Source organism: Ovis canadensis, chromosome 21 (assembly GCF_042477335.2).
Source record: "Ovis canadensis isolate MfBH-ARS-UI-01 breed Bighorn chromosome 21, ARS-UI_OviCan_v2, whole genome shotgun sequence".
Classification (NCBI taxonomy): Eukaryota; Metazoa; Chordata; class Mammalia; order Artiodactyla; family Bovidae; genus Ovis; species Ovis canadensis.
In genome coordinates, this window is record NC_091265.1 from 48,524,035 (window position 1) to 48,536,514 (window position 12,480).

Here is a 12,480-nt window from a genome sequence, read left to right on the forward strand (position 1 = left end):
AAAAATTTCACAAAAGTTGTCTGCCCTAAACCCCTATTGTCTGTTTTTCTAGAGTTGTCTGCAACAATAGCAATGTTTTCATATTGTTGGGACTTCCATGGTGGTCCAGTGGTTAAGACTCTGCACATGCACTGCAGGGGGGAAGGGTTTGATCCCTGGTCAGGGAGCTTAAGATCCCGCATGCCTCGTGGTGTGGCCACAAGAAAAAGACAGTATCGATAACTTTCACAGCCACATTTACTGAATGCTTACTCTCTTCCAGGCACAGGACTAAAGGCTGTAATCTGCCCAAGTTCACATACCTGGCCAGCAGTGGAGCCAAGGAGTGATGCTGCATTCAGTTGGCTGCTTCACATGGAGCAAGGCAGCCAAGGCTATCATGGACAAAGCACAGGCGAGCAGGCTTCTCAGTGGAAGGCAGAGGTGCCAAGTCACAGATGGAGGAAGTCTGAGGAAATGGGAGCTTCCTCTGTGGGACCTGACTCCCCACTAGCTGAGCTGATGGTTTTCCCACTTTCTTGCCATGGGTTTTCCTGGAATGAGACTAATTGCTGTATCAATCCTCCCTTTGCCAGCAGATGAAGATGCCAAGCCTGCCAGATGGGCTCCTGCAGCTTCCCCTGCTGCTCCAGGCCAGTCGCAGGTTAAAGCCCTGTTGGCAAGAGCTACCTATGGAGCTGGACTCCCAGCGTGGGGCCGCAGGGTGGGGGAGTCAGATATGATAGAGAGTGGACTGAACGGAGCACCTTCCCCCATCTGCTGTTTCTATGCTTCTCCTTCCTACTCCTCTTAATGACATCAAGGAAATGCTTCCAAGCTGAGCTCAGAAAGCACGGGTTAAGCCCAAAGCCCTGTGCTGGGCAATGGCTGTTTCAGCACAGAGAGAATCACACTGGCTTCTGTATGTCTTCCTCCCCCATTCCCCAGGAGGAGGTGGAACTTCAGTCACTAAGACATGTCTAACTCTTTGTGACCCTATGGACTTTGGCCCACCATTTTCCTCTGAACACAGAATTCTCCAGGCAAGAATACTGGAGTGGGTTGCCATGCCCTCCTCCAGGGGGACTTCCTGACCCAGGGATCAAATGTGCATCTCCTGCATTGCAGGCAGATTCTTTACCTTCTGAGCCACCAGGGAAGACCCCTCACCTTTCTCAATTCCATCGCCAATCGTACAGGACCCTCTGACATCTCAGCATCTCTGGGCAACCCTTCCTTCTCTGAATTCTCTAACTATACACCTCTGGCACAGGGTCTAGCAGAGGTTGCACTTCACACTTGAGATTCAGTCCATCTGTTCAATGTGTGCAGGATTGAGCAAACACCTGATCAGAACTGCAGTGGGTGTTGGAGACAGGGCATGAGGGAAGACCCAGCTCCTGCCCTAGCAGAAAGACAGATTAAACAACAAATGGCAAGTGGAGTGTTAAGACAGGGCAGGTAAGGACTTCTGGGGTGCAAAGAACAAAGGAACTTATTTGAACCAAAGGATTCAAGGGAAGCTAGCCATTTCTGAATTTTCTTTTTCTTTTTTTAAATTATTGGAGTATAGTTGCTTTATAGTGTTATTTTCTGCTAGACAGCAAAGTGAATTAGCTATATGTATACATTTCTTTTATATATTTCCTTTCCCATCTAGGTAACCCCAGAGGACTGAGTAGAGTTCCCTGTGCTACATGGTAGGTTCTCATTAGTTATCTATTTTATACACAGTACAGTATCAATCAATCTATATATGTCAGTCCCAATCTCCCAATTCATCCCACCCTCCTCCTTGGTATCCCTGTTTGTTCTCTGTGTCTGTGTCTCTATTTCTGCTTTGCAAATACGTTTGCCTGTACCATTTTTCTATTTTCTGACTCTTTAGTCATTTGTGCCTGGAAATGTGTTTTCCCTGTAAACTGTATGTGCTTCAAGACGAAGAATCACACATGATTTAGCCTGAATGTCCTTTGTGATTGTTAGTCCATGAAAAATCATCCGAAAATACTGGTGGGTTGCAACATGGTTAATATGCTTATTAATAAGCATATTAATATTAATATTAATTAATATTAATATTAACATGGTTAATATCCCTCGGTTGGGAAGATCTCCTGGAGGAGGAAATGGCAACCCACTCCAGTATTCTTGCCTGGAGAATGCCATGGACAGAGGAGCCTGGTGGGCTATAGTCCATGGGGTCTTAAAGAGTCAGAAATGAATAACTAAGTGACTAACACTTTCATGTGTTGGATTTACAGATTACTTAGGGAATTACTGCCATCTTAACAGTATTAAGTCTTCTAATCTATGAAGATAGGATGTTTTTCCATGCTTCATTTCTTTTTACTGATGAATAATATTCCATTGCATGGATATAGAACATGTTATTTATCCATTTGGATATCAGGGTTTTTTTTTTTTCTACCTTTTTGTTATTATCAGTAACATTGCTGTGGATATTTGTGTACATGTTTTTGTGGGGATTGTTTTCATTTCTTTGCATTATACACACAGGGTGAAAATGCAGGGTCATATAGTAATCCTATATTTAACATGTTGAGGAACTACCAGATTGTTTTTCAAACTGGCTGAATTATTTTACACTCACCATTTACATTCTCAACAAAGTATAAATTCCAGTTTCTCCACATCTTTTTTTTTTTTTTTTCCACATCTTAACTAACATTTGTTATCATCTAATTTAGGCGTCCTGGTGGGTGTGAAGTGGTGTTTCATTGTGGTTTTGATCTACATTTTCTTGTTGGCTAACGACATTAAACATCTTTTCATGTATTTATGGGCTATTCTCTTTCCTTGCTTCAAAGGTTTTAAAATTAATAAAGAGCTGCAGGCCACTCAGGGTGGTTGACTGGCCACAACTGACTTGAGCTATGGGCATTCAAACACAATGAGCAGTGCCCACCACCCCTCTGGTCAGTTATGGAAGGTGTGGTATGATATGGTGTGGTATGGTGTATACTGTAGCATGATGGGGTGTAGTATGGTGTGGTGTGTGTGATATGATATGATGTGGTGTGGTATGATATGGATAGCGTGTGGTGTGGTGTGGTATGCTATGGTGTGGTATGATATGGATAGTGTGGTGTGGTGTGATATGATACGGTGTGGTATGGTGTGGTGTGGTGTGGTATGATGGGGTGTAATGTGGTGTGGTGTGTATGATATGGTGTGGTATGATGGGGTGTAGTGTGATGTGGTATGGTATGATACGGTGTGGTATGGTGTGGTATGATGGAGTATAGTGTGGTGTGGTGTGGTGTAGTGAGGTATGATATAAATAGTGTGTGGTGTGGTGTGGTATGCTATGGTGTGGTATGATATGGACAGTGTGGTGTGGTATGGTATGATATGGTGTGGTATGGTGTGGTATGATGGGGTGTAGTGTGGTGTGGTGTGGTATGATATAGTGTGGTGTGGTGTGGTATGATATAGTGTGGTGTGATGTGGTATGATATGGATAGTGTGGTGTGGTGTGGTGTGGTGTGGTATGGTGGGGTGTAGTGTGGTGTGGTGTGGTATGATATGCTGTGGTGTGGTGTGGTATGATGGGGTGTAGTGTGGTGTGGTGTGGTGTGGTATGATGGGGTGTAGTGTGGTGTGGTGTGGTGTGGTGTGATATGCTGTGGTGTGGTGTGGTATGATGGGGTGTAGTGTGGTGTGGTGTGGTATGATGGGGTGTAGTGTGGTGTGGTGTGGTATTTATGGTGTGGTGTGGTGGGGTGTAGTATGGTGTGGTGTGGTATGATATGCTGTGGTATGTTGTGGTATGATGGGGTGTAGTGTGGTGTGGTGTGGTGTGTTATGATATGGTGTGGTGTGGTGGGGTGTAGTGTGGTGTGGTGTGGTGTGATATGCTGTGGTGTTGTGTGGTATGATAGGGTGTAGTGTGGTGTGGTGTGGTATGATATGGTGTGGTGTGGTGTGGTATGATATGGATAGTGTGGTGTGGTATGGTGTGGTATGGTGTGGTGTGGTGTGGTATGATGGGGTGTAGTGTGGTGTGGTGTGGAATGATATGCTGTGGTGTGGTGTGGTATAATATGGTGTGGTGTGGTGTGGTATGATATGGATAGTGTGGTGTGGTGTGGTATGGTGGGGTGTAGTGTGGTGTGGTGTGGTATGATATCCTGTGGTGTGGTGTGGTGTGGTGGGGTGTGGTGTGGTGTGGTGTGGTATGATATGCTGTGGTGTGGTGTGTTGTGGTATGATAGGGTGTAGTGTGGTGTGGTGTGGTATGATATGAATAGTGTGGTGTGGTGTGGTGTGGTATGGTGGGGTGTAGTGTGGTGTGGTGTGGTATGATATGGTGTGGTGTAGTGTGGTATGGTGGGGTGTGGTGTGGTGTGGTATGATATGGATAGTGTGGCGTGGTGTGGTGTGGTATGGTGTGGTGTGGTATGATAGGGTATAGTGTGGTGTGGTGTGGTATGATATGGTGTGGTGTGGTGTGGTGTGGTATATGGATAGTGTGGAGTGGTGTGGTGTGGTATGATGTGGTGTGGTGTGGTATAGTGGGGTGTGGTGTGGTGTGGTGTGTTATGATACGGTATGGTGGGGTGTAGTGTGGTATGATGGGGTGTAGTGTGGTGTGGTGTGGTATGATGGTGTGTAGTGTGGTGTGGTGTGATATGATATGGATAGTGTGGTGTGGTGTGGTATGATATGCTGTGGTATGGTGTGGTATGATGGGGTGTAGTGCAGTATAGTATATCCAGCACAGTTCCCTGCAGCCCCAGGGCAGCTGGTCATCCCAGCACAGTAGGCAGAAATGTTCTAATTTAGGAAGTAGTTCATTCTGAGACCAGCTAATCACTGAACTGCTTCCAAAGGAATCTGCCTATTCCCTCCAGTCTAAGACAGATAACACAGAGAGCCACACAGATCCTGGAAACCTGACAAAGACAAACAAGTGACAAAATGTGGCATCCTGGGAGATCCTGACAGCAGCAGTCAGCCCATCTGAAACGGGCTTTGTCAGAAAAAGGGGGGGCGGTCCCAGAGAAATGACACTGCCTCCCGAGCATTAGGGGAGCACAGCAGGGAGGCATCTGAATGTGTGGGTGCTTGCTGGGCCCCCCAGGGCCTAATGACGAGGTCTGCTAATGAAGAGGTCCAGCTCCTTTCTCAGGGCCCCATGATGAGGCAGCTCTGAGAAAGTTCCAGTCTTGAAGCCCCTCGGTTATCATTGATCAGCACTGCATCCCAGTCAAAACCAGCTGTGGGAGGAGGTTCAGAATGAAAATCTAGCTGTGAGCTTCTCTGTCTTAGAACACTGTGAGGCTCAGAGGGAAGCTAGACTTGGGTTGCCACAGTCAATCACAAGCCCTGTATGCTTGGTTGGCATGCTCCTTGATATGTATCATTATTAGGAAGTGGGGATGGCTGAGTGGCTCAATGGTAAAGAATCCGCCTGCCAGTGCAGGAGACACTGGTTCCATCCCTGGGTCCAGAAGATCTCCTGGAGAAAGAAATGGCAACCCATGCCAGTGTTCTTGCCTGGAGAATCCCATGGACAGAGGAGCCTGGAGGGCTACAGTTCATGGGGTTGCAAAGAGTCAGACACGACTTAGTGACTAATCAACAACAAGGTCATTTCCTGCTCTCAAGTAGGTCTCCAATAAGTGCTAAATGAAATAATGGCACAGTCATCTGATGCCACAGAGAAGTCTGAGGCAGAAATCATGACCAGCAGGGATACCATAAGAGCCCAAAACTGGTTTTTCCCCAAACCTAGAAATCATCACCAAAGCGTACCTGAGCTCACAGGCAATGGGGAATTAATTAGCAAGGTGCCCTTGGCAAGCTTTTGGGGCCAATGGAAATGGATGATGGGAAGTGACATAAGTCAATAGGAATCAGAGACAGAGTAGAAGACAGTTGCATACTTCCCAAGGTCTCGACAAACCTTTCTGATGCCGTGGATGACACCCATGAGCCGTTCACATTCAGAACCAGCCACCTCCAACTGAGGTGTGCTCAGTTCTGACACAGGCCTCCCAAACTCCCATTTCTTTTCCACTGAAGTTCTCTGTTACTTCCTCAACCATTAGAGCACAGCTGCACACTCCTATCAACCCTAGTTACTCTGGCCTCTTACTTCACCCTCTAAGTCCTAACTTGAACTTCCTATATCACTGAGCCACAGCCTCTTTCACACACTGGCGAGCAAGACGCCATTGTGTGTAGTGATAGACATGAAGAACCCAGGAGCAGCCACCATATGTACACGGCATCAAAAATGTACAACCAAGTCAAGTGTCAGCATATTCTATTGACTAAGCAAACAGGAGGACCTGATAGGAACTGAAAAGAGAGGAGCAGACTTCCAGAACTGAAGAGGCCCCGTAATGTGTGTGTGTATGTGTGTGTGTGTGTGTGTGTGTGTGTGTGTGTGTGTGTGTGTGTGTGTAGGAATGAGGGAGAAGATTCTTCCACAGCTGACTCAGCTTCCCAAATTTCACCTGCTCATCCATGGAGCACACGGGTTGGCCTCTGGGCACCATCTGCTCCCGGGCACTGGCGTGTAGAATGCCGTCCATCAGCCAGCTGTCCTTGGCCTTCTGGCGGGCGGTCATCGGTGCATGTGCAGCCACACCCCCTGTTGGTTTCACTTGGCTCAGTCCCTTCCTCTTTCCCTCCCATCATGCACCCCGACTTAGCCTCAGACGGGTTATAGCCCCAGCTCCGGGGAGCTTGCATCTCATGAGGAAACAAAAGCGGGGAGCAGGATCTTTTGCTTAGAGTCTCAGATCAGGACAGAACTGGAAGGAATCTCAGTGGTGCCCTGCCCTCACTTTATTCCAGGGAAACTGAGGCCCAGGAGGGTGTTGCCACTGACCCAAATTCACACAGTGGACCTAAGACAAGAATTCAGGTCTTTGCTACTCCCTTAAGCCTCAGCTGCTTCTTCCAAGCTGTGACTGCTTCGATAACAAGAAATTCGCATGAGCCCCCTCCTTGCCAGCCTCCAAGTCTTCTAGTTGATTCACCACCTCTGTCCATGACTCCAGGGGCCAAAAACTTGAAAACCCCCTGTCATCATCCTCTATGGCCCCACCCTCCCCAGGCTGCATCTTCGCCCTTGCTCCCTGGGATCCCCCACTTCCTATTGTCATGATTGCTTGCCTTTTTGACCAAAACTGCAGCAAGGCCTTAGATAAACCATCTGTAGAGTAAAATCCCAGCTAGAGTAAGAAATCATTGAACTAACCAAATGTTGCCATATAGACTTGAAACCCCCTTTCCCCCAGAGCAGTCTACTCAGCCCCTGCCCCTCATCCCTCTTCACATCTTTGTTTCCAGGGCCCCTGGCTGCTCTCGTTTCAACAAAATGACTGAAATGCCCTACAAGGGACAGCTCAAGATTTGAAATGACTACTATATTGATTCAGGCAAGTTCTTACCTTAGGAATTTTGAACAGATCTGGGCAAAAATGTGTGAACGTTCCAACACACCGACTTTAATCTCATTAGTGCAAATTCAACTGACAGTCACCGAAACAATCCTGGTGGTGGCTGGGGGAGTGGGGGCTTGAGACACGCAGACACTTACAAGGGGCAATTTCCTTTGCACCTGGAGATGAGAAATCACAGTTGTCAGCTGTCGCTTTGAAAGGCAGAAAGATGGGCGATCGAGTCTGAGCTGCACAAAGAGCTTGGACACCTTTTATTCCCTCCCAGGAAAGGGGCAAGAGCACAGAGCAGAGGAGGACCAAGAGGCAGCTCGAATAGCTCACACCTCTCATGAGGGAGAGCAGGGATTAAAGCCATCAAAACAGATCAAACTGTCTCTGCCCTTGGCTCCCCTACAGCCTCCACCGTGAGCATTGTTCCATCTGCCATCCTCATCAGTGGAAATTGCCGAGAAGTTCTAAACCTTTCTCTGTCCTCCTAAGAGATTAATCAACATTGTACCTGCTCCTTATTTCCATATATCTCAATGACTCTCTAGCAGTAGCTTCAAAATTTTAGACCTGGAAACTTCCCTTCTGGCATAGAATTGCCAGATCTTTATTTTGTTGAGCCAAGATAAACAAAACATTTTGCTAAAACAAAATGAAATGAAAAACAGATATCCCCCATCACCATGATTTCTTTTTCTTTTTTTAAGGGCACTTTTGAATAGGGCTTCCCTGGTGGCTCAGAGGTTAAAGCATCTGCCTCCAATGCGGGAGACCTGGGTTCGATCCCTGGGTTGGGAAGATCCCCAGGAGAAGGAAATGGTAACCCGCTCCAGTATTCTTGCCTGGAGAATCCCATGGAGGGAGGAGCCTGGTAGGCTACAGTCCACGGGGTCACAAAGAGTCGGACACGACTGAGCGACTTCACTATCACTATCACTATTGAATAGAGGCAGCTGTAGAGAATGGACTTGCGGAAATAGCAGGTGGGACGACTTGGGAAGTAGCATGGACATGTATACACTGCAATGTATGAAACAGCTAGCGGGACAGGGAGCTCAGCTCAGCGCTCTGTGATGACCTAGAGGAAGGTGGGAGGGAGGCTCAAGAGGGGCGGGATGTGGGTATACTTACAGCCGATTCACTCTGTTACACAGCGGAAACTAACGCCACACTGTAAAGCAATGATCCTCCAATTAAAAATTAAAAAGGGGGCTGCTGCTGCTGCTGCTGCTGCTGCTAAGTCGCTTCAGTCATGTCCGACTCTGCGACCCCATAGACGGCAGCCCACCCGGCTCCCCCATCCCTGGGATTCTCCAGGCAAGAACACTGGAGTGGGTTGCCATTTCCTTCTCCAATGCATGAAAGTGAAAAGTGAAAGTGAAGTCGCTCAGTCGCGTCGGACTCTTAGGGACCCCATGGACTGCAGCCCACCAGGCTCCTCCATCCATGGGATTTTGCAAATAAATAAATAAAGCTCTTTATGTAGCTGTTAATTTTCTCGTTTGGACATGGTCTTCATTCGGACTGAGGGGATAAAGACCCCACTGGGTGTCTCGGGATATGCCTTTGGATAACTGAAAACTGTATTTCCAACTTCAGTCCCTACTGCTGTCCCCGACCTTCTTCCCTCCCCTAAAATATACCCTTTAATCGGTCTCAAGAAACCAGACGCATGTGTCTTCCCACTCTCTGTACCCTTAGAAATGCCCTCCCTGTCCTCGCTGGTGACTCCTGCTCATCCTTGAGCTCCCCTCCTTCTGCAGGCAGAGGGCCATCCTTCCTGCACCCCGGCAACGCCATTAATCATACTGCAGCCTGCCGTTTCCACCAAGACATCTGCCTCTTCTTCTGCAGCTCCCTGAGGGCAGAGGTAATCCTTCTGCCATCCTCAGAGTCATAAGCATCCTGAACAAAGTCCCCCCACCTCTCACCAGCAGGGATGCTCAGCCATTGGTTGAGCAGGGAATGGCCAGCACAAGGGCCACTAGTTCACCAAACAGGCACCCAGAACAGTGCAGGTATTACTGAGGCTACAGCAAAGTAGCAAACGAGGGCCGTGCCCTTGGGGAGTTTACTTTTAGGGAATTGAGCAAATCAAACAGACTTAAATGAGACAATATAAACCATTCAAAATCTGTGTGACTCAGACTGTGGGCAGAAGAGCTGAGGGAGTTTTAAGTGAAGGAGAAGTCATCGCAGGGTGGGGTTTGCCAGAGACAGTTTCATGGAAGAGTTGAGTTTTAATCTGGGCCTTGAAAGAAGTGCAGAAGTCAAGTTGGCAGAGGACAGCAAGGAGCATCAAGGAAGGTAAAGAGTACGACTGGAGGCTGGAAGGAATCAGGCAGTGGCTGAAATCAGCTGGGTGCCAGGCTTTGGGCACATGATTAAGAATGAAGGGATCCCACAGGGCAGTCCAGGTCTGGTGGGAAACCTTGGACCTGCCAATTGGGGAACCTGAACTCCAAGGAGAATAATTGGATTTTACAGCTGGAAATAAAATTTCATTTTTATTGGATAGATTAGGCATCCTCTTGTCCAACCCACCCACTTCACAGATGAGAAAATCAAGGCACAGAGGTGGTGTGCATGTCTTCCCCAAGATGCAGGAACAGTGGCATCAGTAGTAAAAGTCAACACAGTGGCTGATGTTTAGAGAACTCCGACCTGCGGAACCTTGCTCTAAGCAGCTTAACTGCACACCTCACTTAATCCACAGCATACCTCCAAGGTCTCCTGATGCCCATTTTGCAGGCCAAGAAGCCAGAAAGTTCAGCAGCTTGCTCAAGTTCACAAGGGAAAAGGGACAACTAACGCAGTCAGCACTTTGAAACTGATCTCACCGTGTACTAGTGCTAACGGAAAGAACACAGGATTTCCAATCAAAGGACACGCATTCGAATTCTGGCTCCACCTCAGTCATCATGTGACCTCCGGTGAGTTACCCAACCTTGCTGATCCTCTGTATCCTCACCAGTACAAAGAGGATAATAATTCCTATCTCACAGGACTTCTGTGGGGATTAAATAAGATTATATGTGTCAAATTCCTGGCACCTAGTACATGCTCAGTCAACACTGGTCCCCTCCCCATCTCCTTCCTTCCAGAAGCCTTGATCCCACCTTCTTTGGTCCTGTGGCTGTAACTCCTCCCCTCAGCCATGTCTCCTCCCTTGGACACTGTTCCTCCAGGCTCTGCTGTTCAGCTCTGGAAGTAACTGTAGGGTAGGTGGAATGGACGGGGAGTACGAGGGGTAAAGAATCTGCCTGCCAATGCAGGAGACCTGGGTTTGATCCCTCGAGGTCAGGAAGATCTCCTCAAGGAGGAAACGGCAACCCACTCCAGTATTCTGGCCTGGAAAATTCCATGGACAGAGGAGACGGTGGGCTACAGTCCATGGGGTCACAAATTGTTGGACACAAGTGACTGATTGAACATGCACGCTTAGGGGGAAGTACAGAAGGATCCACAAGTGGACCAGCAGAAAGACACGAGCTGAACCTCCCTAATGCTCCATGGACTCACCCCTCCCCAGCCCAAGCCCTTGACTTCCTGGGTTTCTGGGTTTCTTGAGGTCCTTATCCTTTGCATACACCACCACCCCTCCACCCCACCTCCCGCCCCATACACTGCCTTCACTCAAACTGTCTTATATGCCAAGTTGTGTTGCTTAATTATTCAATAGGAAGCCTCCAAAAATATGTCTAGGGAGACTGGTTGGGAGGGGTCAAGAAATTATACCAAGAACTTTGCTCAAACAAGGCTGCTTGAGATGGAGAGAGAAGATACGTATATTCTTTCCTGGCTAGGAGATGGGATAGGATGAGCAATTCCTCCCTGTACATTTTAAGTGTCTAATAGCTTCTTGGGCTCTCAGTTGCAAAGTACCATCCTCCACCCAAAGTTTGAAATTCATTTGCTGGGTTACCAAGTCCCTCTGAAGAAAAAGTTACTTAGGTAAACCAAATGGTAATAAATCTGCATGTTATAGAACCTGTTTCCATCGTTTTTTTTTATTATTATTTATTTTTTTAATTTTTATTTATTTATTTTAAAAAATATCTTTAATTCTTACATGCGTTCTCAAACATGAACCCCCCTCCCACCTCCCTTCTCATCGGGTTTAAATGATGATGAAGGAGGGCTCAGAGAAGATGTCACAGGGATGGGACCAAGCTTTCTGAAAGCACCCACTGTGTACAAGACACTGGGATAGACTTTGTGCTTGCTTTTACTTACTCTTTCCCACAACCCAGGAAGCCCATGACACTGAAGCACCCAGCAGGTCAGTCCTGGGCTGTGGTCAGCCTCATTTCCCAGATGTGGACCCAAGATACACTAACCTCTCCCAGCCTTGATGTCCATATTGAAAAGCAGGAATGACAGCACCCATCTTCTGAAGGAGCTCCAGGGATAAAGACTGGAGGGCAGGTACCATCCTGACCTGGGGCTGTTGCTTGGGACTGGCTGGGGCTCAGCAGAGAGGCCAGGGAAGTCTGGGGAGGACTCACTTGGGCCCAGCTCTGAAGCTATTGATTGTGTCTTGATGCATCGAGTTGAGTTTCACTCTGCAGAAAACAAGTGTGAGCTGTTCAGCTGAGCCTGGAGTGCTTGGGAGAGTGTGAGAGAGCCCTGGAGCAGAGGTTAGACTGGCCTATGGCTGCCAGGTCCAGGTCGCGGGCCTCATTCTGCACATCTGTAAGTGACACGCTGGACCCAGTGATTGCTACAGTTCCTTCCCGCCCAGCAAAGAACCCTGTGTTCCAAAACGAATTCATTTATAGAATCTTAAGAGTCCCGTTCCGGCTTTTCACATATGACAGGCAGCTTAGGAGGTACAAGGAAGATCTCTCTCAAGCAATTTCAAAACAAAACAAAGCAAGCTGCAGGCGCTGCCTCGGCCCAGGGTGTTTTCCACTTCTTACCCTGTTCATCTGCGTGGGGAACAAAAACAAGAAAAGTTTTTTTTTTCCTTCTCTTAAATAACACACACATTGTCTTTCTACCTGGCTTTCCCTTGGGCTGGGTGCCAGCAAGGTGGATAAGATCTTTCAGGAACTTTTATAATGTCACA